The 6,179-nt window shown below is 40.9% G+C and overlaps 1 long non-coding RNA gene across 1 annotated transcript; it reads left to right on the forward strand.

Annotated features, from left to right (window-relative positions):
- The first annotated feature begins 1,014 nt into the window (after window positions 1–1,014).
- LOC118756268 lies at window positions 1,015–1,962 on the forward strand. Its single transcript, XR_004995113.1, has 2 exons — window positions 1,015–1,665; window positions 1,765–1,962. It is a non-coding gene; the product is annotated as an uncharacterized LOC118756268 (long non-coding RNA).
- Window positions 1,963–6,179: the final 4,217 nt, after the last annotated feature.

A 6,179-nucleotide genomic window follows, 5' to 3' on the forward strand; every position in this document is an offset into this window, starting at 1 on the left:
CATACAGTATGGCCAGCTCGGCAATGATATCCCGCATAGGTTGGTGAGTGGACCTTCTTTTGCCGTCTTCCAGCATTTCCACCAACTCCCGTATTTTAACTCCCAGAGTAACCCACGCGGTCGGTTGATCTTCTGCTTGGGCCATACGCACGCCTGGAGATGATGACCAGGGTCCTGTAGGCGAGCTCGCCAGTCTGGGGCGCTTTCCAAAAGGATTTTTAAACGTCCCCACTCTCGGTTGCCAATACATCACCACCTCCTGCCTTTTCACCCCCCTTCGTATTTCGCCCCGGTGGAGGCGACCTTGCGAGGCTCATAGTTTTTTTATTTTATTTTTTTTTTATTAGCAATAAAAATACTCAAACCCACAGGGCAATTTTGCTACCACCCTAGCTTCAGTCAGTTTGGTTTGGTACTTCGCTAAGTTTGCTTAAACTATTTGACTACCACTGGCCGAACCAAACTGTTCCCACTTTTAACGAGGAGATCAGCTGTATTTGACACTTTATTTGTAAACACGGCATATTTCTGCTATCTCGCTCGTAAAATGTTTTCCAGTCTGCAAGTCCGCGAAAAATGTATTATATTTTGTGATTACAAATCACCATACAAACGATTCCACACGCGTTTCCGTCACCCCGACTACGGAAAGGACGCACTGCACACTTCCCGGGTAAGCCGAAAGAGTTTAATCACGTTTGGGTGGCTATCTCCGTTTATATTTTTCGTCTTTCAGGAGCTCCACTTGGGAAGCCGCCAATTCTACCGCGTACAAATGTACATACAATAATACTGTTATATTTCGAATCTTAAAAACAGCAATGGAAATGGAAGAACTAAAGATTAAATTTTAATGACTAAATATATTTGTGCAATCACAGTTCAAAGAACTGACCTCATCTAATGATTTTTTTTTATTCACTAAAAATTAATTTTAAAAACTTTCGGTGTAGTTAAAAATCCTCTAAAACCATTTTAAACATTATTTTACATAAAAAACTGTTAAGCTTAAGATTTTACGACGGTTGCCACGTGTTGAAAATCCCCTAATTATATATTTTAAAAGATAATACAAAGCTTTGTGGGTAATTTAGATTTCTTTCTGGGTAATTAAATGAATTGAAAACGGCAACGCTGATTCGTGGAGACCTATTGATTCAGCAAATTTCTCTGTAATCTAAAGCGCGCAATGGTTCTGGTAAATGAGTCAAGGAAGGTATTTCGCATTGACCTACACAGCACAATCCTTGTGTCTCCGAATGAGACTTTGACGCAATATAATATTCATGGGCTCGGTTTAGTCACTGGCGGGATGTTGTAATTGCACACTTACGGAACTTCTCATTTGACGGTGTAGACCGCGTTCCGTAGCTGCATGTCCTTTTCATTGTTCCTGAGTTCAACCAGCACGAATCGTCAATCGAGACTGTGTTAGCCATTGTTTTATATTCTGATCGGCCGTATAATGTCTCACGAACACTAAAGGCCAGTTTTCCAGTGCACGGCTTTGGTTTAAACTTAAATTAACCGCTAGAGCTAGTCAATTCAAACGCAGTTTACGTGATCCTAAGTTTAAACTTGCACTGAAAAACTAACCCTAAAAGTGCAGCATCAAAGAATTCGCCTAACCATATTAGAAGCAATCGCCATAACCGCGAAAGAAAAGTAAGCGCCGAATGTTTTTATTTTGAGTCTTTTTTTTAACAAAATTATATATTTTTTCCACAAACAAATAATTTCTTCATATCCATCAACCGTAAATAGTACCGCAAAGAATTTACAAGGCAAAAAAACAATAGAAAAACAGCTCAAATTGGACCATCCCTTCTCAAGATATACGCCGCCTGACGTACGCACATATATGTATTTGCATACAAGTATTTATTTTTAGTAACAATCAGAGTTTATATTAGATGTAAATAAGCTGGTTTTAATTAAATAATGAAAGCAAATACTACCGTACACTCTTATGAACACCTTTTTGTGGAACTTCGCTACTTTTTGGAGGTGATTGAATTCTTCTCCTGGGAGTGTCAAATTTCAGAAGAAAGATACTTACAAAATCTTTAATAATTGAATCATGTGCAACACTTTTATATTTGACTTTTTGGCATAAGCATACGACGCTCCAAATTTAGTATAGAGAATATTTATTATTTTTGCTTTTTCTAACCGTTTGAACTGCTCGTATAAAGTTAGCAAGAGTTTTTTTTTTAAGTTACTTTTTAATCAGAGTTCCTGAAAGCAAGGCAATAGTTATACAGTTCCATAATCAAATTTTCAATAGTTCTGTTAATTAAAGCCAAAAAAGCTAAAAAAAAACAAAAATCGCTTGCTAACTTCATGCAGCAAGCCTTTTTTCAGCAAAAACAGTTCTGATACCATCAACTTACGAGAAATAAAGAGTCCTGCAGTTCCCAATAGTCCCGGAAAAAGTTCCGCGAAATTTTGAAAAAAAACAGAAAATTAAATTTTACACTAAATTTTTTAATATTTTTAAAATTACATTTTAATCAGAGTTCCTGACACCAAGGCAATAGGTCTACATTTCCCCAACCAAATTTTCAATAGTTTTGTTAATTTAACCCAGAAAAGCTAAAAAGCAAAAATCGCTTGCTAACTTCACGCGCAAGCCTTTATTCAGCAAAAACAGTTCTGATACGACCAACTTACAAGAAATTAAGAGTTCTACAGTGCCCTAATAGTCCCGAAAAAAGTTACTTTTTAATCAGAGTTCCTACAAAACTCCATAGGTCCTCAAAATCTTTCTAAGGGCCGTTTTCTCAAGTAGTTCTAACAATTTATGTACCCTTTAAAAACAAATTTTGTTCTCAAAAAATGTTTTCGAAGGGCAGATAAATTCTAAAAGGTACTTGCTCGTAATTTCTACGAGTTTGTTTAATTTTTTTTAAATATTGCTCAATGGTTGAGCCTTTGATTGGTATTGTTTTTGTTAAAGAATAGACTATATTTTTATAAAAAAAAACTAAAATTAAATAAAGAAAAAGTTGTGAAAACTTCTCATTATGTGGGGTGGCTGTAATTTTTTCGACCGTATCAGTTTCGTATCAGTTTGGCGGGGATCCCAAATTCAGACAAAGCGGCGTATAGGCAACACCTTTTAGTGCTGTCGAAAGCACCTTTAAAGTCGACAAATAGGTGGTAAGCGTCGATCCTTTTCTCGCGGAAGACCTATGCTTAGAAGGCTGATTCCACGGTAGTTGGCACGCATGGCGGGGTCGCCTTTCTTGTGGATTGGGCAGAGCGCACTTGAATTTTAGATGTATTTAATCGAGATATATACTTATCGGATCCTAAAACATCACTGTTATACCTAGAAAATCATTTGAAATTCCGTAAAGAAACTATAAATGTTCCAGAAGAAGTTCAAGGAATTTTCATGAGGTAATATATTTAAATCTTATGAAATTCACGCAGAATTCATGTTATTATAGTTTATGAATTGATTTATGTTTTACAGAGCTACTACAAACCATGATGCTGATGGTGTTGAAAACGGAAGCATAGAAATATATTGTTGATTAAGATAATCCCCTATATTAACGTTTTGTATGTAGATAGTCACTAAATTACTACACACACACACTTACACACAAACATACACACGCACACACACGGACAAGGACGAATTTTCACTATATATACATGTGATATTGTGTATCTTTTTTTTTTTGTAGAGGTGGCACAAAGCATTGAAAGCCGAAAAGTGTGGGACTTGCCTTTCAGCTCACCGCACTAAAAACCCACCCCTGCTCCGTTTCCCTCCCACCGTGGAACTACCGTAAGGTATTGCTTCGCTTAGGAGGAGCGGCCTATTGCCAATCTATGAAATTCTGCAGAGTTGTTCCGCTCGACGCAATTTAGATGAAATTGTGCTTGCCAAATTGCAAACAACGGATCAGTTATCTTCTGACTCAAGCACAGTATCCACAAGGTTATGAACCGTAAGTGGCCTCCCCACCTTCCTGCTCGAGTCATCCCTTTCGATTGCAAACCTCGGACAGACGAAAAAGCAGTGTTCAGCGTCTTCAATAATATCCTTTGCACAGAATGTGCAGAAGGGATCGTCTTCGTGCTTAAATCGGTATAAATATGATTTAAAGCACCCATGCCCTGTCAATATTTGGGTCAAATGGAAGTCCACTTCCCATGTTCCCTACTTACCCACCTTGATATCGAGAATATGAGGCGGTGCGTCCAACGACCGCTGGCTGCGCGGTCCCACCTCGTTTGCCATTGCTGCAAGCACCTCTGTGTCACCTCTTCGCGTCTCGTTCGGTTTATAGGCCTGGGGCCTGTCACTTCCACTAGAATGTCAATGGGGCAGAGTCCTGCCACCACTAGTGCTGCTTCTTCGGACGTAGTTCGGAATGCACTGCATACTTTGATAGCGCAAAATCTGTGCAAAGACCTTGCTTCTCGTACATATGACGTCTTGCTGAACGCTTCATACCAGATTTGTGCACCATAGAGCAGCACACTGCGCACGAAGCTTGCGTATAGCTGCCTACGCTGTTGTTTCGGGCCTCCTACGTTCAGCATAACCCTTGTTAGTGCCCCTGCCACCTTTTCGGCTTTCTCGACAGCATAATCAATGTGCGTCTTGAAGGTAAGCCTCGCATCAAACATTATGCCTAGGTATTTTAGGGCCGCCTTTGACGTAATTTCTTGTTGACCAACCTTTATAGTCGCCACTTCTCTGACTTTTCTACTGCTTACAAGAACTGTCTCGGTTTTTTGGTGCGCAAGTTCCAGTCCTGTTTCGGGCAGCCATGCTTGGATCTGGACGATTGAACTATTTGCTGCGATAATTATTTCTTCTAGATGCTTCGCTACCACCACTAGCGCTATGTCGTCAGCAAATCCGACAATTTTCACTCGTTCTGGCAAGGATAGTCGGAGTACACCATCGTACATGATATTCCAAAGTATTGGACCCAGAACCGAGCCCTGTGGTACTCCAGCCGAGACTTTATGTTCTTTGACACCGTTCTCCGTATTGTACAGTAGCACTCTATTTTCTAGGTAGTTGTCTACAATCTTGCGAAGGTATGCGGGTACCTCGAATCTGCGTAGAGCAGCGTTTATGTGTTTCCAACTTGCTGTGTTGAACGCATTTTTTACGTCGAGGGTGACAAGCAAGCAGTACTCCTTTTCTCCTCCCTTCCACCTTTCGCCACTGATTGCATCTTCCGCCAACTGCTTTACTAAACTGGCTGCATCTACTGTTGACCGCCCATTTCTGAAGCCGAACTGTGTCTCTGAGAGGCCTCCCTTTTCCTCGATTGCTTCTAGCAGTCTATCGCTGATTATGCGTTCGAACAACTTGCCCGTCGTATCCAACATGCATATAGGACGATATGCTGAGGGATCTTCTGGTGGCTTCCCAGTTTTCGGCAATAGAACTAGCCGCTGGCGCCTCCATGCATCAGGAAATACTCCTTCTTTAAAGCATTCGTTAAAACTATCGACGAACGATTTGGTGATTTTTTATCTTTAAATCGCTTGGCCGCAAGAAGTACTTCTTCCGTGCTCACCATGGGAAACCCGAACATCGTAGCAGGAAAGATTTCTCTCGCAAAACTTGGTTGCATTGGGAATAACGCCTTTATTATCGTCTCCAGCTTATTTGGGCATAATACCTGTGGTCGAACCGACGCCTTCAGCCTTTTCATCACAACTTTATATGCTAAGCCCCAGGGGTCATTTTGGACGCTTTCACACAAGCTAGTAAAGCACTTTCGCTTGCTGAGCTTAATGGCTTGTTTAAGCTCCTTGCGTTTAGCTCTGTATATAGCATGTTCGCCGGTAAAGCTTTCAGACCTTCTGGCACGCTGGTAGTTTCTTCTCGCTCTGTTGCATTGCAGTCGCAAGTCCGCTATTTGCTCATTCCACCAATAAACTGGTGCACGTCGGCTGGTCGGGTATTTTTTCTTCATCGAAGCGTCGCACGCTTGAGTGATTTTGGCCATGAGGTAGTTCGTCATGTTACTAGCTCCGTAGGGTAACGAAATTCCAGACATCATGGCTACTAGCGCCTCTTCGTCTAGAGAGTTGACCTTCCAACCTGTTGTTGCTCTTGCACTGACTTTTCTGCTCTCTCTCTCCTCCTGTATCGAGAAAATGATAGCCATGTGGTCGCTATGAGTGTACTCGTC

This window comes from Rhagoletis pomonella, unplaced genomic scaffold, assembly GCF_013731165.1.
Source record: "Rhagoletis pomonella isolate Grant_MI unplaced genomic scaffold, Rhpom_1.0 Rhpom_scaffold_09516, whole genome shotgun sequence".
NCBI lineage: Eukaryota > Metazoa > Arthropoda > Insecta > Diptera > Tephritidae > Rhagoletis > Rhagoletis pomonella.